This window comes from Carya illinoinensis, chromosome 3 (genome assembly GCF_018687715.1).
Source record: "Carya illinoinensis cultivar Pawnee chromosome 3, C.illinoinensisPawnee_v1, whole genome shotgun sequence".
Classification (NCBI taxonomy): Eukaryota; Viridiplantae; Streptophyta; class Magnoliopsida; order Fagales; family Juglandaceae; genus Carya; species Carya illinoinensis.
In genome coordinates this window covers 52,741,903-52,768,985 of record NC_056754.1, presented here as the reverse complement: position 1 = coordinate 52,768,985, position 27,083 = coordinate 52,741,903, and the positions used below count along the sequence as shown (strand labels likewise).

The 27,083-nt window shown below is 38.6% G+C and overlaps 1 pseudogene; it reads right to left on the bottom strand.

Annotated features, from left to right (window-relative positions):
• Window positions 1-13,915: 13,915 nt before the first annotated feature.
• On the bottom strand, window positions 13,916-16,699 carry LOC122305286 (annotated as a pseudogene).
• Window positions 16,700-27,083: the final 10,384 nt, after the last annotated feature.

The window sequence follows — 27,083 nt, the reverse complement described above, 5'->3', positions numbered from 1 at the left end:
AAAAATTGAAGGCGTCGTTTTAGATAGAATGATACAAGAGTTGAGACGAGTAATAAATATTATTAAAATATTATTTTTATTTTTATTTTAAAATTTATAAAATTAAATTATTTATTATATTTTATATTAGAGTTTAGAAAAGTAATAAAATAAAATAAAATGATCACGTGTGATTGATCGAGTGGACATCCGGAATAAGATGTCATGCAAAATGCCATTGATAAATATGATTTTACACTTATAGTTAATACGATGCAATCTTCAAAATATAACAAAAATATTTCATCCAAGGGGAATATTATGAAGATAAATATGTGTTGTCAAGTTAAATTGTAAAATTCTTTTATTACAAAATAAATATTATGTATGTCATCAAACCATATCAATTTATAAATTTATTTTAATCTTTTTATTAAAAATGGCATTCTACACTTTTCCAAAAAATTAATTTAGCTGTTAAAATGAAATGAGATAGCGTAGTTCCATTTTTAATAGTTGGATAATAAAATTATGTGCAATACCCTTAATATTTTAGGAATGTAAAGGTATATTTTTTCAATAATTTATTTTTTTTTTATGTGAGAAAGATAGATAAAGTATGATAATTTCAATATTGGATGTTGGAAGATACTGAGATCAACTTAATTCAGTCTAATTTTAAACTGAGTCTAACATGCAAACACCCAACTCTCAAATTATTAAACTCATCTCAACTCAAAATCTCTTTACATATAAGACTCACAACCTTTTTTAACTCAACACATTTTTACATGCGAAACTCACAACTTTTTTTAACTTTCCATAAATACATTTAAATTCATATTAACATCCAAATACATCTTAACTCATCTTAGGTGGGTCTCACAAAATTCACTCCACCATTTTAATTCTTAATTCACTATTATTCATAAAAAAATTCAATTCATTTCAACTCAGCTCAACATTTAAATGGGGCTTTAGATCCAATCTTTAAGATTGGTTACCTATTTTTTATTTATTTTAATTATCAGAATTATGGTTTAAAGTGTTGGCATCTTTATAGTTTGAGGGTGTAATATGCAAAATTCTTAATCGTTTAAGGGTCCAAAGTATGGTTTTTTTCCAAGATTTTAAGTTTCAAGCTGTGAGAAACATACACGTTAAGTAAGATGATCTCAATATGTTCATTTGAAATCGAAGGTCTAGAAAGAGAGACATAAAAAGTTTAAAACAGATGAAATGATCCATAGAATATTTGTTGAATAATTACTTATTGTTTTTATAGACTCAAACGATCATCAATAAATATTTTATGAGTTATTTGGTGTGTAATGTGTATCTCTCATTCATTCCAGGTCTTAAAATTCAACTGAAAAATCAGAAGGATTCCCATTTCATACATTTTATATGTATTGTTTGGTTAAGAGACAGTTAAAATAATAATAAATACTATAAGACTATCTACAGTAACATCTAGCTGATTACCCGGAGACATGACCAAGTTTCTAAATTCTAATGTATAATGCAGCTGCATGTATTATTCAAATGTCCAATGGAATTAGCGGTAACGATCGAGATGTTTGGTCATTAGAAAGTTTGAGAAAAACAAAAATGGACATTTGAATAATATTACAGCTTCTTCAATGGGCTTGTCCGTTCATGCCCAACTGGTTTGCGTGGAAAAGTATTAGCAAGACATATTTACCATCCCAAGTAATGATACTCACACGGAATTGCAGATCATCCCATAAAACATCTTGTGTGTCAAACAATTCCCAAGCAAATATATACAGTAGTTTCGATCTTGATTCTTTATCTTTAAATCCCCATTATGAATTTATCATGATGTGTGTGAAGAACATGTCGCAACCTTAAACATGGGTCGAAGACCATGCTAAAAGGTATGTCAACTTTGTCGAGGTTGCAGGCTCTCTCGATTATGATGAAGTTTCCAATAATTTGCCCAAATCATTGCAACCTGTCCTCCTAAATATTTCTGGTCCATCGATAGACAATAATCCTCGCTAGTTTATAAGCATCATAACGCGTACGCATCACAAAGTTCGTACACAGCTAGAACATGGAAACTGAAATTCTTCTTCAGCTTCTTTTTCTTGGATCTGGAAGAGGTGGGAATCCACAAAGCGATATGATTCTCTGCACGAGGTAGAATTTCATGGGAAATTGAAACGTAAAAAAGTCAAAAAAACAGCTCGGTGATCATCAAGTTGATATGTACGCAACAAGTCAAATATCTCAGCAATGTCTGTTGGTAAAAGTCAGCAGACACTGCAGCAAAGTGATCTTTCGCTTTTGGGGGGCGGCGCCTTTCTTTGCTTTTAGCTTGTTTAGCAACTGTGAATCCCTTCAAAACAATCTGTCGTCATTCTTGAGAACTTTTTTTCAAAAGTCTGAGATAAGCAATGAAGCAGAAGGGTAAGTGTAACAGCCCGCTAGAAATTCAATTAAGGAATTTCTATTGACTTTAGGAACCTCGTAAAAACTCTGTAAGTTTACACGAATCGACTAATCGCATAAATTTTAGCCTGTCAACATAGTTAGTGTTATCACTCACTATGGTGCTAGAAATGCGATTTTAATTATTTGAGATAGTTAAAAGTGTCAGAATACATTATAGTCTACACCACTAGGCTTAATTAAATATTTAGAATTTTTCAGTACTAAGTTTATTACGTTTATTTTTGGAGTGAATAGTAACCTCGGTAAATGTACTGAGCGCAGTGTTTTCAAAATCATAGTGTGAAATGTCCAAATTAGGATAGCGATATTTTATTTGGACACTTGGCAAGATCTTAACCACACATAATGAATAGTATTAGATACTTGGCACAAAGAGAAACCATTAGATGGAATTGTGAAGGAAATCAAGGTGTGAGATCATGATACCTAAGCAAAATACACATTTGGAAAATATCTTAAGAATAGAGATTTAAAATACACATAGAAAGATTTTAGCCACCTTACTCTTCCAAGTCTACTCCACATTTGGAAAATATATTGAGCTGATTTTTATAGATATTATTGGATAGAATATTTTGAGATAATATTTTATAGATATTTTGGGTAGGAGAAAACCACACTCAACTCTCAACTCCAGCCTTATCATCTCCCTTATCTCTTCCATAAGCATCTCCAGCCATCACCCACGAACTTATCTTCATTTACACGTTTCTTTAAAAGAATATCAAACATTCTCTCTCGGACAGCTTTTAGGAGTTCTTTTGCATGCCCATTTCGAAGCTATTGTAAGTGTTTTATCATAAAGTCTCCTTCATATAAGTTGTTCCTTTTTGAGTCTAGTTTACATGGATATCTTATTTGCCCCATTTGAAGATCATTTGGTCAGTCAAATATTGTGTAAACTATAGAAAGGTCATTCTGGGAGATAAACTGGAGAATATGTTATAGTTTGGAGTTTTTGACCAAGCTAATGGATAGATATTGGTCCGAAATTTTTATGGAGTATTGTTAACATGTATATATGACTATTGGTTGAGGATTTTTGCATGATTGAAGGTTTTGATGAAATATTTGCTTAGATTTAGAAACTTAGAAACTGGAAGAAGAAAAACAGTTTCTATTTTGAGAAAGTTTAACTCTTTGGTGGTCTAAACCTATTCTAATGATTTTGATAATTTTATTGGAGGATCCTAAGCATATTATATACATGTTATATTATTATTTTGAAGATATTTGATATTAGTTTCAAAGATATGAAATTTTATACAAAGAGATATTCAGATAAACCAAAGTGTGGATGTTCTTGGCTAAATTTATGTTTTGGTTAATTTTTAACCATGTGATATTGAATTAGAAGCTTATATATGTTTTAGGACATCTTTTTAAACCATGTGATGGTTTGGTTTGAAGATCACATATTTATATGTCATAGATCAAAAGGTTGATCAAAACAAGTTAGAAACAAAAATCAATAGAAATAGCATATGAGAATTTCGGCCCTATGAAGTTTTAATAGTTGTGATTAGTTTTAAATTTTTCTAAATTGATATTTGAGTTGAGGATAAAATTTACATGAGGCATGTAAATTTTGGTGACTTTTGGAGTTAGTATGCAAAATCCTTAAGTTATGGGTAAAACGGTCATTTTCCTACATGTAGGAAGTAAAATGAAAATTTTACTCTTTAAGTTAGTATTTTTCCATATTTCAAATTATTAGTGATTTAGTACTAACTTTTAGAATCACTAATTACAGTTCCTCGTGATCGCGCTTGAGGTTTTATAAGAAACGCGGAGATCGAGGTAAGTTAGCTTTTAACTTACTAGCAGTCTACTGTGTATGTGTGCTAAGTAAAAGAACTACAGTGTATGTATGTATGTTATCATATGTGTCATGCCATGTCAAGTTATCATGTAATTGTCTATTATATAGAATTTATTCTGTCATCAATTTTTATCTGTTACATAATATATTCTGTTATATATTACTGTACATTACAAGTACGTCATGCTAAGTATGTCATCCATTACATGTAAGTCAAGTCATGTAATATTCACTGTTGCAAGTATGTCATGTTAAATATGTTGTCTATTATATGTTATGCCATGTTACGAAATGTTTCTATCTCAAGTTGGTCATGTATTCTAAGTTATGTTCAAGTCACGTTATGTTACGTCAGGACTTCAGTCCTTTCGTATTCCAGTCACATTTCATCTTGAGTACATTATGATGTGTAGAATACATGGGGCCACAACAACTGTGGAGTATGTATTTACACGTAGAATACATGGGGCCACAACAGCTGTGGAGTATGTATTTTTAATGTTAAGTCAAGTTTGTGTAGAATACATGGGGCCACAACAACTGTGGAGTATGTATTTAACTACAATTGTGATGCGTAAAATACATGGGGCCACAACAACTGTGGAGTATGTATTTTTCATGTTAAGTCAAGTTTGTGTAGAATACATGGGGCCACAACAACTGTGGAGTATGTATTTTTAATGTTAAGTCAAGTTTGTGTAGAATACATAGGGCCACAACAACTGTGGAGTATGTATTTACACGTAGAATACATGGGGCCACAATAACTGTGGAGTATGTATTTTTCATGTTAAGTCAAGTTTGTGTAGAATACATGGGGCCACAACAACTGTGGAGTATGTATTTTTAATGTTAAGTCAAGTTTGTGTAGAATACATGGGGCCACAACAACTGTGGAGTATGTATTTACACGTAAAATACATGGGGCCACAACAACTGTGGAGTATGTATTTTTCATGTTAATTCAAGTTTCAAAGCAAGTTTATGATAAGTCAAGTTCAGTTCATGTTTCAATTTAAGTTATGTCAATTATGCTATGTTGTACGCTAAGTTATTCTTTAATTACTTATGAATTTGATTATGCATTTATGCTTTTACTGTCATCCATGCATCATTAGTCTGTGTGGAAGTTTTTTGTTAACTTGCTGAGATTTGTAATCAAATCTCACTGTGGTAGTCCCAACTACCATTCCTCCCGAATGGTAGATCTTGTTACAGGATCTGAAGGTGGACCAGGAGCTGACCAACTAGACACAGTCGACTGAACGACGGTGCGTCGTTAATGTTAATATAGTAGTTAAATTACTACTTGTACGATGGAGTTGTATCTCCAGTACTTTTGGATCATAACTATTTTGGAATAGTGCTGTGATCTTAGTTATTCAATGGATCTTTATGTATGAAGTATGTTTTAAGTATTGGGATATTTTCAGTTTGGTGCATAGTATTGCTAAAGAAAAAAAATTATCCGCTGCGAATATTGCATAATGTTAGATACATTTAGGATTATTGCATCTTATATGTCATGAACGGGGGCAGGTAACCTTGTGTTGCATGTCTCGACGCTTCAAATGTCCGTCCGATCCCAAACGGAATTTGGGGGCGTCACAGTAAGACACTGGTAATATTGAAGAATACAGTACCTAGAATTATTAGAATCTATCTTATTAAATTGCAGGCTAACAAACAAAGCCTCAGAAAATAATCTAACTATAGAGATGAGTTGTGTCTTTGTGATACTGAAGCAGCTGCTTAGCCTGCTTTGTACGAACTTGGTCATGTTTCGATGCGACAACTCCAAAAGGGTACTCATTTCTTGTGGAATGTGAAAGTGCAACCAAAATCTTGTTTTAGATCCCTCGGGCTCTAATATCAAGAAAATAAAAATGGAACTGAGCCTTTTTTAAGCTCATAAATTTTTCACATCTGATGCATGCAGATGCAGGTTTTAAAGTTTTTCCAAACAAAGTGGATGGAAAATTAATATCTCGAACTTTCCAAAAGGCCAAGAAGAAGCACAGTAATTAGGCAAAGTTTCTTGCTGCAGAGGAAGTAATACCAACTCTGCAATAAAAATGGCCGAATGATATCAAAGTTTGGAAGTTGGAACCTTAGTTTCGCCTTGTAAACCCAAGATGTGACCAAACGATGAGAGCAAATGTCTATGACAACAATGGTAATGTATCATATGTACACTCTCTCGCATATATGTGTCATTTTCCTGATCAGGTTGTTGTTTAGAATAATAATAAATAAGCATATGGGTTTTCAGGAAAGGTTAGGTGCTCTAACTGGTTATTTTACCAAGCATTCTTACTTTATCAAAACTTTTGGTAAAATTCTTTGTCCACCGAATATCAATTATGTCATGTGATGCTTAGACATGGAATATATAATAACTTATAAATGCACTTCTACTAAGGGCTTTGTTTTTCTAATATGGGTAGCTGCTTTTTGGGGGAGATAATTTCTTGTCTTTCTCAAAATACACCCTAAAAAGGATGCAAAATACTTTGGTATTAATTAGATCTAGGGCTCAATCAATTTTGAAGCATCCCATCTCAGATCCTCTGTCATGCTCTTGTTCCAAGGTTTATTTCTTCTCTGAAACTATCAACTCTCAATTATAGTGTATTTGAACCAATCGGTTGTTGTCTATAGAGAGTTGATGTTTAGCTTTACCTTCATCTTGAAATCATATGGCTGATGGCTAAACCTCTATAGGCACAGGGACCTCACCATCAAGATGCGCTCTATTTGTGTAGATTTTTTATTTTTTATTTTTAGTGACAGGTACCATTCCTCCATAAAAAGTGGTTTCAATTATACAACTCTACCAAACCAACCAAAAAAAAAAAAAACAAAAGCAAAAAGAAAAGGCAACACTTTTGAGGAGAACATGCTTGAAATGTGGAAACAGAATGCGATTCGAAAAGGTGCTTTGACTTTTAGGCTAATTGTATAGCACCAATATCTTTAATTTTGCACACAAGTCATGATTCATTTGCTTTTTGTGTATGGTTTGATTGGCGATGGATTTATCTATTGTTGTTGGAAGTAATACATAAGAACTTTATTCTGCCTGCATTTCCAAACTGAATAGGGCCCAAAATGCTCTCATTTTGACTAGAAATTTTCCCCAATCAAAGCTTTTTTTCTGTTTGTTATTTTTTTCTTGGCATTTTCTGTTTGGTTTATACGAAGTGGATTGGATCCATGGTTTAGACAACATAAAGCAGTACTCTCTTTCCCCTCAAAACTTCTATTCTTTCTGCATGTGTTGGTGAGATTTGATCTCATGCTTTTGATCTAGGCGGGTTTCCATCGATCTCAACTTCCTTATCCAACATGCAATTAATATTAAAACTTTAGTGATCCAACTGATCATAATCATGGTAGCTAGTAAATGTATTATTGAGAACGATTTCGATTGGATTATCTAGATTTCTGGGCCAAGAATGGTTGGCAGTATTTTGAACTGTGTTGCTGATATTTCTTCTGTTGTTGATATTCCCTTTAATGGTGGAAACCCACGATGACTTGTGTCCACTGAAATGTGTTGGTACAGATTTTCCTTAGCTGGATCTCAATTCATCATTGTCAAGTCTTATCTAATCCACACCAGCCTTCTGCAGGCAGATTAAAAAGCATTTTGGCGCATCATGAGTACTATGTCTCTGAAATTTCTATGGCTTCATTAGTTTGTAAAATGAGGCATATAAATACACTTTGCACTCTTCCACGGATAATTATAGTTGTTAAAATAGATGAAGTACTGACAATCTTGACGTTCATATCTTGACTAGTGGTACACATTGCAAAAAAAAAAAAAAAATGCTAATCATTATCCTTTTATCATTTTTTAACATGCCAACCAATATCAATTATTTTGATGATTGTTAATAATTGTCTCAAATCATTTCTCTCAAAATATAATGGTTAATTATTTTGATTGACCATTCTAAAACATGATTTGAATGCATCTTCAACCTGTAGCAAAATCATTTTGAATAATGCTTTCAGGACATCTGAAGCTTACTGTTCAGATGACCCTCTTGACGTGGCACCACGTGGTTTATTAAAAACTAAAAGAAAAACACAAAAAAAAAAAAAAAAAAAAAAAAAAGATAAACACAAAAAGAGTAGAGGAAATCTAGGATTTTGGTATTCTCTCGTGTTTTCGGACGCCTTGTTGGTTTTAATGCGTTCTTTTTTTTGTCATAATAAATCGCGTGCATGTGGTGCCACATCAAGAGAGCCATCTAAGAGGTAAACTTTAGATGACGCAATAGCAGAATTTAACCATTTTAGCCTAATCTGCCTTCACAGGTTTGGCTAAACAGTTGACGTTATGAAAGGTTATACTACAGTTATTTTTACAGATATTATAAATTCATTTGGATTATATTTGAATTTAGATTTTGGATTTCAATTAAATTGGAAGTTTTAAAAAGCTTAAAATCTTGTTTTGCTTTAGTGCAAATCCAGATCCAAATTTTAATATATGATCCAAACAAGAAATTTGAATTTTAAATACCCAATTCCAAATCTTCTCTCAAATCCATCCACCCAAACGCCAAAAGGAAATTTGTCTCCCAAATGAGCTTTTGTATTATGGCATTAATGGAATACAGTAAGCACAAATTTATGGAGTCTGGCAGAAAATTGAGCAATTAAACATAAGAAAGAAGTCAAGAGATCGAAGATAATCAGAGTGTTATGATCAGCAATCACAAATTTATAGTAGCTTTACATTTCAGTTTGCTTTTGCAAAATGTGATGGTCCTGTTGTAGCTTTCACAGGCCAACAATGTGTTAATCAAGCTTCGAATTTAAGCTTGGCATCACAGCACCATATGCCATCATTGACAGAAGGTTCTCCTCCCTCCAGGCTCCCACCATCCCTTTACCCTAGTGGCAAGCAAAAGACATAATATCCTTTACATGAGAGCCGAGAATTACAAACACAAGTCAAGATCCCCCTGTAAAGAAGTCAGACCCTAAAAACTAATCAGCTCCACTAATGAAGGATGATCTCATGGGTACGGTGCAGTTCGAGAGATAACATATGTATTACTGCAATACTGAAAAAAATAAAAGATGAAATCATTTGAGCATAGGAAATAGTGGATATAAATCTGGTGTTGGTACTTATGGTTGCGTCCACTGTCATTTAAGAGAACTATAAGCTAGATTTATTTCTTAGATATATTATCAGTACTCCTGAATTGATAGAACCATCAATCTAAGGCACAGATTTACCAAATGCATGCATATTTGACATCTACACATGACACGCATATAGTGGTCGGGTGGTGTTGATATACATAAGAGAGCTGTTCAATGTTAATGCATGGTGTGTAATAGTAGCGATGCATTTGGGTTGAACCTAATATTACTAAAAGGATATCAAACGTTATATGGCAACCATATAGTATTTTGAAGAGTAGGTTTTAATTAATCATACCCAAAAACATGAATGTTTTTGTGGAGATTATAATCTGAAATTTCTAATAAATTGGGTCCCCTGTGTGAAAAGCAGGTTAATAGTGTGGAAACTGGACAGTATGTCATGTGTGACCCAATAAAGATTTCTCTCTCGTCCTCACGTATATAAGGACCCCATGAAAATAATAATAATGCATGGCCATGTCGAGAACTCTCTGCCATCTCTCTCTCTCTCTCTCTCTCTCTGATTTATGAAAAGTTGAGGGGAATGTTGTCTGGTTCGAGACCATTCATGCAAAGCTCAAGCTATCATCCGAATGATTTCGGACCAGGCTTCATTCCCCTCAACACGAATAACTTCTATCACCGTTTAGCATATGCTCTGAGGATTTAATGTTCTTTGCAACTAGCATCTAGCATTCTTATCTTCATCAACCATATATCCACTCCCGAGTACAGAACCCTTTCCAATTCTTGGTCTGTGGCAAAAACAAGTGACAACGAACAAACTCACAGTAAGCAAATTAAGGAACAATTACTACTAGCCAGCCGGAAACTTCAAATCGGCGGGGCCATGTATCATCAGAAGAGATCGAGCACCAGGTGAGTAACATTTAATTGATACACACACAGATATATATATATATATATATTTATATATATATTGGTCTATTTCTTTCCGGTACGCGTTTTGCCTAGTGTGTTGACAAAAGAAAAGGGAAGTATTGGTGTGAACATCTGACTGTAAGATTTTAGTCTTCCTCTGATTTCTGGTTTGTTTATAGCATTTATTGGGAATTGGGTAGTTGATTTTGTTTTGGGCTTCGCTTTCTAGGAAAGCAAAAGAATAGGTGCACTGGCTTTCAAAATTGCGTGTGCTTGTGCGTGTGTGAGGGAGAGAGAGAGAGAGAGACGCTTTGATTCCTTCAAAATCATCATAACATAACATATATCCATGCCAAATTGTTCCCGCAAGGTGGGTCAGAAATTAACTCCTGTGGGTCAACTTCTACTTGAGAAACTAAAACGACCATATATATATATATATATATATTCATGATCAGATCTACATGTGAAGCTCATAATTTCAGGTGGGTCAGGGTTTCTGGAGGCCGTTGTCATAAATATGTTAGGGGAACTGTAACTCCACACATACACAAAAATAAGAGTGTAATTAAGTAGAGAAAGAAGCAAAGTAATATCCATGAGCTGGAGGGAGCCTGTGCAATTGGCATTGTGCAGACATAGGACTTCCATATCTGTTGATGAAATTATGGGATTATGACTCTGACTCATGTTGAAAATAAGGTTGCAAAATTTTAAATCAAAGTACTTCTTTAAGGACTTTGATAAGACTGGGAGGGTGGGAGATATTGCGGGCGAAAGATTAGAAAGAAAAACACAGGTAGGGTTCCAACCAACAGGGTTTTGTCTAGTACTTGTGCATTACCCATGTTATGGAATTACTTGTCCATGCATCAACATATTAGTTTCCGGAATCCAATCCACGAAATAATATGTAAGCGTCCTTACATTTCAGTTATTTTATAATCAATAATAGTGGGTTTCCCTGTATTTCTGTGGATGTAGCTACACCCAGATCATCACTTGTTTGTCACAAGATCTGAATCCATTTTATAGTGATAGATATTGTGCAATTATAGGTCATCGAAGAGGGTAAAATATGATTTGCTACTTTATAAAATCATGATTACTTGTATAATTACCCTAGAGATGTATAAGTTGTGTCCTTTCGACACTTATTGTTTTTGTGATGATGTCTCAAACTTGAGGTCTGTTGAGAAATTGAGGAAGAAAACATTGACAAAAACTGATCATAAATAATTAGGGATCAATGGAAGAGTACGATCAACGGCAGTCTCTGGTTTATCCACTTTTACTCGTTACTGAGAAATCAACGAAGACAAAGGCCATTAGCAATTTCTGAAAGGATCATGTTTAGGCATTCCTGGTAACATGCCTAAGCTCCTCACTCATTCAAGTTTTCACGTTTCCTTCTCAATTAATGGACCCCAAAATCAACACCAAATTTTATTTAGCTGCTACAGAACTCTCTCTCTCTCAAAATCATGAGTCAGCATTAAAAGGAGATTCCAAAAGTAAAATCGACTTCCATCAGAAAGTCGCGTTCAGTTGCATGGTAAAGTGATAAATGGATTATCATAATAATTTGTTACTTTTTTGACTTACCCACCAATGATACTTAGGAAAGCATTCATCTGAAAACATGAAAGTCCATTCAAAGACAGATTTTCATGTTGGCAAACACAATCACTAGTCCTAGCCATAAAGCTAGACTCCTGAGCCTCCCCTCCCACCACAAGTTCACAACTCCCCACCCCCCCAAAAATAAAAAATAAAAAAAAAACCAAAATATATATAACTAAATAATCTGATTGATTGATTAGGGAACTGTTATTAATCCAATCATTTAGGTTTGATTAGTACCTCCTATGTCCTTTATGCATGATACCATGTGCCATAGCAGAAAAAGAGAGGATCATATTGTCATCTTAGTGGAGGGATTTGACACATCTTAAGATTGTGGTAAATGGTGATTTTTCTTTGCTTTTCTTTTCTATTCCTTGGTTTTCTTTTTGACATATAGGTAGGTCGGCAAATAGTAATCGAGGACAGAACTGTCGAGTCCAAATGATAAATCAAATTAAATCACACCCCCCCATTTGAGACTTTTAAATTGACTTTTGCATGAATAACAGGGATTATACTGCATTAAGTCTTGTAATCAGTGTTCAAAACAGTCAACTTCCAGCCAAACACCCCTATATGCTTTGTTACCAAATAAAATCAGCACAGAAACACAAGCTTAGGTTGGGCATTGGAAGGTGGACAGTCCCAAGTGATTTGCCAGATGTGGGTCCAAGATGGATTGTCTCTGTCCCTGATCGACACACGTTATATATCTAGTCACCTTGGAACAACTTTTTTTTTTTTCTTGATTAGTCATATTGGAACAACTTTAAATCCTAAAAGTCAGGAAAAAGTCTATGCAGTGCTTTCAATCCACATTTCAGTGGATAGGGGAGTGTTGCAAAAGATGCAGAGAAGATAAAAGTCATGTAGCTGTAGGTAGTTGGGTATGATAGAATAGGCTTAAATTGCCTTTATAGGTTTTGTCTAGTCTCTCTTTCCGTTGCCAAACTCCTTACAGATTTGCGAGAATGTTGTCTTCCAGATTACTTGTATCTATGTGAACGTTTGTTTCTGCAATGTCCAAGTATCCACGTTACACCTTTTGTTGCGGACAAGGCACTAGGATCAAAAAGTGTGATACTTATATGATCTTTGTTTCTGCATTCATATAATGCTTCTACAATTCAGCCCCACCCAATATAAGGACTTAACACAACACCTTCACAATCCAGGGCATCACAAACTCCTAGTACCTTAATGTCACATGACAGTACTGAAATTCTTGTTCTTATTTACATTATCCTACACAATCAGTCAAAGTTACGATTGGAGTAACTTTAAATCGCTTATAAAAACTCATTTTCACCTAGTATACAACCTATGTGGGACTCAATATAACTTCGCAATTCAGGACATCAAAATATTATTATCACATGTGATTAGTTGAGATACACGCAAGCTGTCCCGGACATCCAAGGTAATAAATATATATATATATATCTCGTTACCACACCCTACAGGACATCACTTATATATAGTTGCAACTCAACCCTCGGTGTCTAAAAGTTTCACCACTAGTTCATCAACACTTGTGCACTTGATTACATTAACATGCGTGCGTCTTGCTAAAGGAAGACGAACATACTTCAGATACTTCCTCCAGGAAATGCAATTAATTGGAGTACGGAGCGAAAATTTGAGCATATATAACATGGAAAAGGCAAACAATGGAAAATACGGGTTATTTTACATACTGTACCCATCTTGGAGTATGAGCATAACATGGACGATACTTTTTCTTTTAGAGATTTTGCCATTATGGACTATTATAAAAGTTGGGCTAAGTGCTCAGACTATTCGACATTACCCTTTTCTGTATAGGGAAAATTGTCTAAAAGTGTGAATGTTGCATCAAAGGGACAGTCAAAAAACCCATCAACGTTGCCAGGGGAGAAATAATAATCATCACCAAAAGACATACAGATAACCACAAACATCGAGATAAAAGGATAGGAAAGGTACTTTGCTGCAACATGTCTAGCAAAGACATGATAATTGGTACTCTAGCAAAGACTCTCGTGCATTAAATATACAATTCTTGTACATGTCTCTAGATGTAGATGTCACAAGAAGTTTGGAATTTCCAATGCCGACAATATAAAGAACTTCATAGCTCGAATCAATTATACAATTATCAGAGAATTCACACCTCAGATGTCCCCTGGGGCATAAAGCTACAAGAGATCCAACGGTTGGTGGTGTCACTATAGATCCTGTCCATCCATCAATCAACCAAGGGTAATGCTAAAATGAATTTTGTGAAGCGAGACATTTAGAGGGGGATCTATCAGCTGCAGTTTACCACCAGAAGTGCATGAAGATACTAAATTCATCTGCCCAAACAAACTGCTCAATATAATCATTTTCAGTGCAAGCTTCTTATTTCCCGGTGGTCCTCCAAACATCCCAATCAATTCCCAATGTAACTTCACTCCTCCAGATCATCAATTTCACAAGCCCCACACAAACTTCACTAGACCAAACCCTTAAAGCCCATTTACTTGAGTAGAGTCAGAATTGGGATTTTGGACAGTGCAGTGACAAGCCTTCACATTTTGTAACTTTAGGTTAGTGTAAGAATTGTCCCCCCTAGGTACCTTGAAGATAGAATTGGTGAGTAAAAATCATAGTGAAAATCCATCATTACAACCTCCAGACTCTTGGATAGAAAATGTTGGTAGCAGATCCAAATATTCACGATACTTTTCATCCTTAGAAAGTAGGTCTAGTACCATGGAGACTGTGGAGGCATCGGGTGACAATTCTCTCTCCACCATTTTGTGAAGAAGTTCAAACACCTTTTGCAACTCATTATTCTCGCAGAAACTGCACATAGGTGCATTATATATGACCACATTTGGATCACAACCCTTTTCTTCCATTTCTAAAAGCAAATCATTTGCCTTTTCCAAATCCTTTACCCTACAGAACCCACAAATCATGATAGAATACGTAACAGCATTTGACACCAAGCCTCTATCAGGATAATCTATGAAATATCTGCCAGGCAACTTCAATCTTCCCTGCCTTACACAACCAATTAATGAGGCTGTTGTAAGTTGAAATGCTTGGTTCAACTTTGCAATCTTCTAAACAATTAAATACTTCCATTGCCTTTGGAAAAAGATCATTCTTGCAAAGCCAATCCAAGATTATTTTATAAGCAAGTGAATCTGGTACCGGATCATGAACTTGTATCTCACCTAATAGCTTCCGTGCATCCTCAACCTTACCTGCCATAAATAGACCAGTACTTAATATGTTACAAGTGTTGGTGTAACTTTATTGTGAATCATTTTCCTATAGCAATTCATAGCTGCCTCCATCTTCCGATTCTTGCAATATCCATTGATCAGTACATTGTAGCTTACAACATCAGGTTTATGTCCTTTTCTAGCCATTGAATCAAATAGCTTCCTTGCATCACCAAGCCTGCCCACCAAACAGAACCCTTCCATCAATGTGTTGTAAGTAAATATGTCAGGATCCTCACCTCTTTGAATCATCAATTCAAATAACCCATTTGCTTCTTTCATCTTCCCCTCATTGCAAAGCGCATCAATCAACACATTAAACGTCACAACATTAGGTGGGATGCCTTGATCCACCATGTCGTTAAACAAACTTTTAGCCTCTTCCCATTTACCCTCGCCACATAAACCATGCATTAGAGAGTTATAAACAAACACATCCGGAAAAATTCTCTTTCCCTTCATTTCCCAGAAAAGTTCTTTTGCCTTGTCTACCGTCCCATCCTTACAAAGCCCATCAATAATCATACCATAGGAAACCACATTAGGCTTACAATCAACACCAAATTGACCACCGACCATTTCTTCATGTAATTCAAGTGCAACATTTGTATTTCCTGTTCGACACAACCCATTAATCAAAGTCCCACATGTAATCACACTAGGCCCACAACCCAACTTGACCATTTTCTGAAATAACCCGACTGCCTCAAAGATGTATAAGTCACAGTATCGGGACTATAACCCCTACTCAGAATACTTCCCATAACAACAAAACCGTCGCAAACCCGATTTACATTACAAAAGCAATTAAGCAAAATGTTCAGAGTAAAAATATTGGAAGGCAGCCCAGATGACTGCATTCTTTTGAAAAGTGAAAACACACTAGAATAATGCTTATTCCCAGCAACTGCAAACGATTGAACGATGGAATCGATGGAGCTGGTTGCAACTGAAGCATGTGATCGAAGAGGTGCAACGATTCATTAAGAGTGATGTTGCTGGACCTAGAGTTGGTTTTCAAGAATTTCTCAACTGGGATTCGGACATGAGCATCGGAAAGTGGGTTTCTTTGTACAATTTTGGGGCTTGAAATGGGTTTATGTGGGCATGGCTCCTTTTGTGAAGAGTCAGTATTTGAAGTATTGGGTTCGTGTGCGTATCTGAACAAAGAAGAAAGTTTACCTCTCGGAGCTGCTCTCGTAGAAGACGATGATGCCAAAACAGCAGAAGAAGAAGCAGCGGCAGCAGCAGAAGGTGGAGTGCCAAAACCTAGAGCCATCTGGACAATATTGTCAGGTTTTGTTTCGTGGTCTGATTACCATTTGGTGTAACACCCATTGGCGTACGGAGGAAGACGGTTGCAGTGGCACGGAGTGGGCTTAACGACGGCGGTCGGGCAACGTTCTGAACCATGCGCTATAACACCCAAGTTGAGAGAGTAATAGACAGACATGGGAGGGGGGAGAGGGTACACCGGATAGTAGGACAGCGTAACATGCCCAATTAACTTGGGTCGGTTTGATGGGCTTGATAGTGAGTCAGTTTTGGTGGGCCGGACGTTGTCCCTTAGGGCCTAAGTTTGGTGGGCCGAACTTATGTTTTTATCTGATTAGACTCTTGCTAATTACATAGTGTTGGGTCTGGCCCATTGCCTCTATAGTTCGCTTCCCTCAATGGTCGCCTGATAGCAAATATATACTGAAGGCTGAATATTGTATTTTTCAATATGGAATGATATAGAAATTTCAATATCACGTGGGTTTGTGATTTGAGTTTGTCTGAGTCTTATGACGCAAATCATGGTCCAAGTCTCAAGAGTAAGTCATGTTCATTTATATTGGTAGGAGTTATTGTTAAGTGTGTTGTATTAGTGGTCCTTATGTCTTGGTGGTTATTATGATTTCGGTTGTATTTAATCCTCAATTAGGAAATTGTCAAGTTGAATTTGGCAAATTGTTAGTGGAGGCTTTTGGTTCCCTTGAAGCAACCAAGTGTTTAAATTCCTACTACATATTAATTTACACCTAGCAATGGTATTTTAGAGGAGCCAAGTCAAACCATGGTTGAAGGTGGTGCTGGTACTCGTTACTCTCAGCTTGTGGAATCCCTCACAAGGGTCAAACAGGCACAAGAGGTTCAACAATAGAACCAAGCATTATTTTTTTTTTTTTTTTGATCGGTACCAAGCATCATTACAACATGTCATGGAGGGTTGGGTGTAAGCAATCAGGTTCGGTCCGGATTTGAATATATTTTAAAACTGAATCGGTATACATCGATTTTGATATTAGAAGAATCGATATTGTACCGGTTATATTTGTAAACTAGTATTTTAATTCCGGTCCAATTCGATTTTGTTTTCCAGTTTTAATCATCTGCCATAATTAAAAAAAAAAAAAATCATCTGCGAAAAAACTCTGTTGCCATAAAAAAATCATCTACCATAAAAAAAAATATATATATATATATATATATCCACAGATTACAAAATTTGAGAAAACTGAAAATATGCCACAGCCCACACATGATGCCACGTTACAATTTACAAAATCGACCCCATGGCCCACATTACAAAATCAACCATAGTACATAAATTTCTTACAAAATCTGCCCATTACATTAAAAAAAATCTGGAAATTCCATATTACAGATTACAGATTACAAGCTCCACATAAAAAATTTAGAAAAAAATTCCAAATTATAAGTTATAGATTCCAAGCTCCACATAAAAAAATCTGCAAATTCCAGATTATAGATTCCATATAAAAAAATATAGAAATTCCACATTACAGATTTGATTCCAGATCACAAGTCTAGATTACAAGCAGCCACACAAGTCCAGATTACAAAATAAAACTAAAACTAAAGTAGTAACATTCTCCTCAAGTGTCCACATTACAAAACAAAAATACAGTACCAATAATCTAGATTACACAATTAAAAAAAATACAACCAGCTCTTATGCACCAGTTCCAATAGGCCATTCAAATCAATCTTGTAATTTTATTCAAATAAATTTTACATGAAATGGGAAAAAAAATGAGAGGAAAGAAGTGTAAAAAAATTATTCACCCTAATCATCCACTAATGAAACAGGTTCTGAAGAAATTCCAACTTCTTTCATGAGCTCTACACAAAAGGAAAAAAATAAAATTGAAGCATAATAACTAAAACAATTTCAAAATATTATATACAAGATAGAGACACCAAAGAAAAGGTGTAGGAGGCTATATTCTTGTATGAAAATTCTCAAAATCCTTGATATCATCTATTAAACTGCGAATGCTAGGGGTAAAAAAAGAATGAAGCCAATTTTGTATACAAATAAGGGTTTCTACCATAAGTGGAGAAAAACTACTGTGAAAATTATCAAATATTTGACTTATTGTGCTAAAAGCTAACTCAAAGGCCACTGTAGATACTGAAATTTCAAGAACAACTCGAGCAACTTTTGAAAGCACGTGGTATCTAATAGAGCTAACCTTCCACCATGTTAATAAGTCAAATTTAGTATCATATTTTTCACATTTTTCAAACAAATACCTCAACACTTCATATTTATTTTCCAAAGAGTTTTCTTACTCCAAAAGCTTCTTGAATTGAGCCAACTTACATGACCTCATATATTCTACCCGGCTAGTTGAACTTGTAGTACTAATCCCTCCATCGCCTAATTGGCTTATGCTTTAAACTTATACCCCAACATCGCCTCCGTCATTTTCATAATAACTATTATATAAATAAGTCAATACATCTTTAACCCGATTCACTAACATAGCAACAATCAAACTATTATCAACATACATGTGATGACCCGCTTTTGAGTGTATTTTCGCTGAAATAGTTGTTTTTATTTTAATTAATATTTTAGTTATTTATTTTAATTTATTTGCGTTTTAAAATTATTATTTTTTATTTAATTGATGTTGTGTTTTATTTCTTTTAATTGTCTTGTGGTTTTTAATATCTTCGCGGCGGTTTAGTGTTGTTTTTCCCGGACTGAGGATTAGACCTCGTCTTTTCCCTACATCTCTTTCCCTTTTTCCTTTTCTTTTTCCTTTTTCTCTTTTTCCTTCTTTCTTTTTCTTTTCTTTTTCTTTTTTTCTTTCTTTTCTTTTTCCTCTCTTCTTTCCCGCTCGAGCCCCCTCGGTCTCTCTCTCTCTTCTCTCTCCCTCACGCCGGAAGCTTCAACTCCCCGGTATACCGCCGTCTGGCCACCGTGCGGCTCACCGCCGGTCCCATTCGCTTCGTCTCCCTCCGGCGCACCTCCCCACCGAAACTCACCCCCAACCGGCCGGCCGTTTGGCCGAAAATCCTTCTTAAAGCCCGCATGGCTTTGGCTCCGATCCGCCGCCGTCGCTCCACCTCCGGCCACCATTTCTTCACCATTTCATCACCGGTCTCTTGCCATCCTAACCCACCTATTTCCGGCCTCCAACGACCACCGGAACAGCTCCTACGAGCTACCTTTCCTTTTTGGGAAATCCGGCCTCCCACTGCCGTTTCTGCCGCCACCCACGGCCAACCACCACTTCCAATAGCTTCACAATCATCTCTAGACCATTCCCTATCAATCCCAAGCCCTAGTTTGTCCCCGTTCAAAAGTGGGTTTTTTACAACCCACAGCCACAGTGAATTTTCACTGTGACGTTGCTTTTTCGCCGCTGTTTGCAACGCCTCGTGTTTTCTAAAATTGCCATATAACGCTGTAAGTATTTTCCAAACCCTATTTTCAGATTTAAATATATATTGCTCATTCAATTTATTTTATCTGCTGGTTGGTTGATTCCGGACTAAGTCCGAGGAGTTCGGGGGTCGGATGGATGGAGGACGGAGTTGCCTGTTTATTTGATTAATGTTGTTGGATTATTTTATTATGCATTGTTATGGCATTGCATGGTGCATGCACGTGTGTTTTTGTTTAAGTGTGAAAAGCCTGTGTATTGGCGTGAGTGGTCTTACGGGTGCGTGTGTATCACGACCCCAAGCCGGGATGAGGTATTATCCCGGTGGAGCTCCTCTGGTCACTCGGGAGCGGAATAAACTGAGTGATGTCCCCTGAGTTGTCGCTAGACGACGGGAGCGGGGGCTAGGGGTTGCTTGGCTACGAACGCGCCGGGCGCGGAACCGGGCATCGCTCTATGCACCGACTCCGTGGCCCTTCGCTGGTGAGGGCTAGAGGATGCTTGGCTACGAACGTGCGGGGCACGGAACTGGGCATCGCTCGTTAGGTGTCACATGCGTGGTGGTACTCTGCGGTGTGGCACTGGAGCCAGGGTGTGCAGATGACCCCTAGGGGAGGTCATGGTGCATACGGTTAATATGGATAATGGTTTGAGTCGGATAAAGGTCAAATGTGACTTTTGGCGTGTTTTTTGGAAAGGATGTGTTTTTGGGCCAAATGGGTTTTTGGCGTGTGTGGAAAATTATGTTTTTGGGTTTTGTGCATCGGGCATGCTTCATGCATTTTGTTTGAGTTCTATGTGTTTTTATCTGGTAGTGTTTGGGTTTACTTACCTGCGGTACCATTTTTGGTTCCGTAGCTTTTGGTGCAGAGTTGGAGGACGAAGAGGAGGAGGCTGAGCCAGAGGATGCGGCTCCGCCGGGTTGCTGATGCTGTGCTTTATATTTGGTTTAAAACTGTATTTGTGTTTTTGTAATATTTTATCTATATATGTTTTAAACAGCTTGTATTACGTTAAGAAAAATTCTGGTACTTAGTTATGACTTTCGTTATCCGCTGCGTGTTTCTTCGTGCACATATGTTGCCTTTGCACACACTTGGCACCCGACGATAGGATGGTGACCCCGGGTTGTCACCATCCGGACGTCTCGATTTCCCCGTGTTCGGGCGTGGGGATTTGGGGGCGTCACAGGTGGTATCAGAGCGGTTTGGCTCTAGGTAAAACCACATGTCCCGTAGGCAGTACCAGAATGCTTTTTAAAGTTGTGTTTTGAAAATTATGTTAAGTACAGTTGTTTTATTTGTTTTATTTGTTTGAACTTGTTTGTTTGTTTGTATTTATTTAGTTATATTTTTGCAAGCTGGTTTCTTTTGTTTCTTGCTGTGTGGTGTTGGTTTTTTTTTTGTTGGTTTTATGATGGTTTTATTTGTTTTCTTAAAGGAGGGTCAAGAGTGGTGTTGTGGCAGGAAAATGGGGAGACCAAGGAAATCTACCCAGGAACCACGGGACAATACCTCCCGGGATGACTCCATAGCCGAAGCAATACGGCAGATGACGGAATTTATGCAGCAGAGTGCGAGGTCTCAACAGACAGGGCCTTGGCCACAACAAGGGGGTCCCTGGCCACCATCAGGAGGGCCTTGTCCACCGTCAGGAGAGCCTTGTTCACAACAAGGAGGGTTTTGGCCACAACCAGGAGGTCCTTGGCCATATCAGTGAGGGCCTTGGATGTATCCAGGAGGGTCCAGTAGCATGGTGCAAGCCAGATGCACCTATGAGCGCTTCCTGACGCATAGGACTCCACACTTCACTGGAAATGAGGATCCACTTCAAGCTGGAAGATGGATCAAAGATCTGGAGAAAACCTTTGAGGTGTGTGGATGCACTGAGGCACAGCAAGTACTCTACGCCAGCTATCTCTTGCAAGGTACCGCTTCTGATTGGTGGAATACCAAGAGGGTGTTGTTGGAATCTGAACTGGGATCTTTCGCTGCGGTGACCTGGCAGCGTTTCAAGAAGGAGTTCAATGACCGCTTCTTTCCCGCATCGGTAAGGAAGCAAAAGGCAAGAGAGTTCTCAAATCTGGTCCAAGGGGGCGCGACAGTGGAACAATAGCCTCGGAGGTTCATCGAACTTGAGCGATTTGCTCCTCACCTTGTCGCCACTGAGGAGATGCGAGCAGATCGTTTCCAGGAGGGGCTACGTCATGACATACGCCGTATGGTGGTCAGCCATCGGATATCCACTTTTCAGGAATTAGTGGATGTGGCCACCCTTGTGGAGCGGGAAAATAATCTGAGTGTGGGCTCCCCTCCAGGGCATAAGAAGCGGAGTTTTTCTGATGAAGGAAGCTGCTCGGGTTTGCCCCAGAAGTTTGTTCAGCGGACCGGAACTCGACCTCAAACGTCCTCAGGTGTTCGTATGGGAGGACGAGTGCCTATTTGTGGAGCTTGTAATAGAGCTCATGAGGGCGAGTGTCGGATGAGTGGCGGACCCCAGTGTTACCGGTGCGGCCAAGTGGGACATATCGCTCGGGATTGCTCCGTCAAAGTTCAAGGAAGCCGTGGAGGTAGACACGGTGGAAGAACCAACCCGAGACAAGCAGTGCAAGCCCGGGTTTATGCTGTCACACCCGGAGAGGTGGATGATGAGGCACCAGCGACCCATGATGCTGGAGTAATTACAGGTATGGTTTAATTTAATTTTAAGTTGGATGTAATTCTTGGTGTATGTGGTTTATTCTTTGCTTTTTAGATTTCATGGGTTGATGTGTTTGGTTTAGGAAGAGTCCGTTTGTATGAGTTTTATGCTTGTACTTTGTTTGATTCCGATGCTTCACGGTCGTTTGTATCTTCCACGTTTGCTCGGGTGTGTAATTTGGTCACGGAACCGTTGCCGAAGTCTATGGTAGTGGCTCTACCCGATGGTGAGATGGTGTGGTATTCCAAGGTTGCTTTGGGATGCCCGTTAAATTTTGAGGGAAGGTTCTTGGATGCTGATTTGGTGGTGTTCAAGCTGTTGGATTTTGATATCATCCTCGGGATGGATTGGCTATACCGATATTCCGCGAATATTAATTGCAGAAGTCGGATAATTAGCTTTCAACTTCCAGATGGTGATTGTCTGGAATTTGTGGGGAGTAAATTAAAAGAAAAACCGATAATTATATCGGCGATTCAGGCAAGAAGAGAGATTGCATGGGGAGCGGATGCATTCTTGGTGCAGATGGTGTCCACGCCGTCTGAGAAGAAGTCTTTGGCAGACATTCCAGTTGTGGAAGAATTCCCCGATGTGTTTGTGGATGACTTGCCCGGACTACCCCCTGTTCGGGAGATGGAGTTTGTTATAGACTTGGAACCTGGAGCTGCTCCTGTGCATAAAGCTCCTTATCGCATGGCACCGGCTGAATTGAAAGAGTTGAAGACTCAGTTGCAAGAACTGGTAGAGAAGGGATTTATTCAGCCTAGTACGTCGCCATGGGGTGCACCAGTTTTATTTGTTAAAAAGAAAGATGGAACCCTCCATATGTGCATTGATTATCGGGAATTGAATAAGGTGACCATCAAAAATAAATATCCTCTCCCGCGGATAGATGATTTGTTTGATCAGCTTCAAGGAGCAGCCGTGTTCTCTAAAATTGATCTGAGGTCGGGATACTACCAGCTGAGAATCAGAGACCAGGATGTGCCTAAAACTACTTTCAGGTCAAGGTATGGGCATTATGAATTTAAGATGATGCTGTTTGGGTTAGCTAATGCCCCTGCAGCTTTCATGGATTTGATGAATCGAGTGTTTCGACCTTATCTGGATTCCTTTGTGGTAGTATTTATTGATGATATACTGATTTATTCCCGATATGTTGAAGAGCATGTGTATCATCTTAGTCTGGTACTTGAGAGATTGAGAGAACACCAGTTATACGCCAAGCTCAGCAAGTGTGAATTCTGGTTGGAAGAAGTTAAATTCCTTGGACATGTAATCTCCCGGGGCGGAGTGGCTGTTGGTCCTAGTAAGGTAGAAGCCATTTTGTCATGGCAGCGCCCGACTACAGTACGCGAGGTCAAGAGTTTCTTGGGGCTCGCCAGATACTACCGAAGATTTGTAGAGGGTTTTGCTCGCCTATCCGGACCTCTCACAGCTTTGACTCGGAAGAATACAGAATTTGTTTGGTTAGAGAAATGTGAGAGAAGCTTCCAGGAATTAAAGAATAGGTTGACGACGGCACCAGTGTTAGCGCTCCCAGAACCGCATAAGCCATTCGTAGTCTTCAGTGATGCGTCTAAGTTTGGTTTGGGTTGTGTCCTTATGCAGGAAGGACGGGTTGTAGCCTATGCATCTCGTCACCTAAAGGACCATGAAAAGAATTATCCGACGCACGATCTAGAATTGGCTGCGATTGTTTTTACCCTCAAGATCTGGCGGCACTTCTTGTATGGGGAAGCTTGCGAGGTATTTACTGATCACAAGAGCTTGAAGCATTTGTTTTCCCAGAAAAATCTGAATATGAGGCAAAGACGATGGTTGGAGCTAATCAGTGACTATCAGTGTGAGATCAAGTACCATCCGGGGAAGGCTAATATAGTTGCTGATGCTTTGAGCCAGAAGTTACACTTGGAAGATGAAGCCGAGCCATCAGAATTGGATTCGTTGCTTTGTGGGATGAGAAGGCTCCTTATAGAGAGTTTGCAGCAAGTGGAGATTTTGTCTTCAGTTCTCGATATTCGGGTAACTGATTTTGAAGAATTGAAAACTCTCCAAAGAAAGGATCCGGGGCTGCTTAACATCAGGAAGAGAGTCAGAAAATCTCGAGGGCTGTTGCATTATAGCATGAATAATGATGGGATACTTCGGTTCCGAGATCGCAGAGTGGTCCCAAAGGACTCAGATTTCAAAGAACGGATCATGGCGGAAGCTTATGCGGCCCCGTATTCAGTTCATCCCGGCAGTACAAAGATGTATCGGGACTTGAAGAAAAATTACTGGTGGGATGGAATGAAGAAGGACGTTGTCTTATATGTGGAGAAATGCCACACATGCCGTTAGGTAAAGGCCGAGCATCAGAGACCTGCAGGTATGCTCCAACCCCTCCCTATTCCTGAGTGGAAGTGGGATGACATCACGATGGACTTCGTAGTGGGTTTGCCGAGAACGCCTAGTGGGAAGAATTCTGTTTGGGTGATTGTGGACCGGTTAACGAAGAGTGCTCATTTTCTGCCTGTTAATAACACCGACTTTTTGGGTAAGTTGACCCGTTTGTATGTCAAAGAGATAGTGCGGCTACACGGCGTACCAAAGAGTATAGTGTCGGATCGAGACCCGAGGTTTACGTCGCAGTTCTGGAAGAGTTTGCAGGCAGCTTTGGGTACTAAGTTGAAGTTCAGTACTGCTTATCACCCGCAGACAGACGGCCAGTCAGAGCGCACCATTCAGACCCTGGAAGATATGTTGCGAGCATGTGTCATGGAATTCCAAGGAAGTTGGGAAAACCATTTGCCGCTCATCGAGTTTGCATACAATAACAGCTTCCATGCGACCATTCAGATGGCTCCCTATGAAGCTCTTTATGGGAGAAAGTGCAGGTCGCCCTTGTGTTGGGATGAAGTTGGGGAGAGTAGGCTAATTGGACCCGAAATAATTTAAGAGATGCAAAGCCAAGTCCGGATCATCAGAGATAAAATGGCGGCAGCTCAGAGTCGCCAAAAGAGTTACGCTGATACCAGGAGGAGAGAGTTGTCGTTTGAAGTTGGTGATTGGGTTTACCTTAAAGTCTCTCCCATGAGAGGTGTTAAGCGTTTTGGTAAGAAGAGGAAGTTAGATCCGAGGTACGTTGGCCCTTTTCAGATTCTGGAGAGAGTAGGGTCCGTCGCCTATAGAGTTGCTTTGCCAGATTATTTTGGGGATGTTCATGATGTCTTCCACGTATCATCCCTGAAGAAGAGCTTTGGACAGCAAGAACCATGCTTCGTCGACCCAGCGGTATTCAGTTGCAACCGGATCTCACTTATGAAGTTGTTCCGTCGCAGATTTTGGATTGGAAGGAGCAACAGTTGAGGTCCAAGACGATACCTTTGGTTAAAGTGGCTTGGGGAGATCCGTTAGCTCAAGACTTCTCTTGGGAGCGAGCAGCGGACATGAGGGAGCAGTACCCGTATTTGTTCGAATAGAGAATGTATGTGTCTTAATCTTGATCACAGATGGTTTATGTGCTTTCTTGTGGCTTGTTTTAAGTTGGTGGTTGATCTGTAAATTTCGAGGACGAAATTTGTTTTTAAGGAGGGGAGGATGTGATGACCCGCTTTTGAGTGTATTTTCACTGAAATAGTTGTTTTTATTTTAATTAATATTTTAGTTATTTATTTTAATTTATTTGCGTTTTAAAATTATTTTTTTATTTAATTGATGTTGTGTTTTATTTCTTTTAGTTGTCTTGTGGTTTTTAATATCTTCGCTGCGGTTTAGTGTTGTTTTTCCCGGACTGAGGATTAGACCTCGTCTTTGCCCTACATCTCTTTCCCTTTTTCCTTTTCTTTTTCCTTTTTCTCTTTTTCCTTCTTTCTTTTTCCTTTCTTTTTCTTTTTTTCTTTCTTTTCTTTTTCCTCTCTTCTTTCCCGCTCGAGCCCCCCCGGTCTCTCTCTCTCTTCTCTCTCCCTCACGCCGGAAGCTTCAACTCCCCGGTATACCGCCGTCCGGCCACCGTGCGGCTCACCGCCGGTCCCATTCGTTTCGTCTCCCTCCGACGCACCTCCCCACCAAAACTCACCCCCAACCGGCCGGCCGTTTGGCCGGAAATCCTCCTTAAAGCCCGCACGGCTTTGGCTCCAATCCGCCGCCGTCGCTCCACCTCCGGCCACCATTTCTTCACGACTTCATCACCGGTCCCTTGCCGTCCTAACCCACCTATTTCCGGCCTCCAACGACCACCGGAACAGCTCCTACGAGCTAACTTTCCTTTTTGGGAAATCCGGCCTCCCACCGCCATTTCTGCCGCCACCCACGGCCAACCACCACTTCCAATAGCTTCACAATCATCCCTAGACCATTCCCTATCAATCCCAAGCCCTAGTTTGTCCACGTTCAAAAGTGGGTTTTTCACAACCCACGGCCACAGTGAATTTTCACTGTGACGTTGCTTTTTCGCCGCCGTTTGCAACGCCTCGTGTTTTCTAAAATTGCCATATA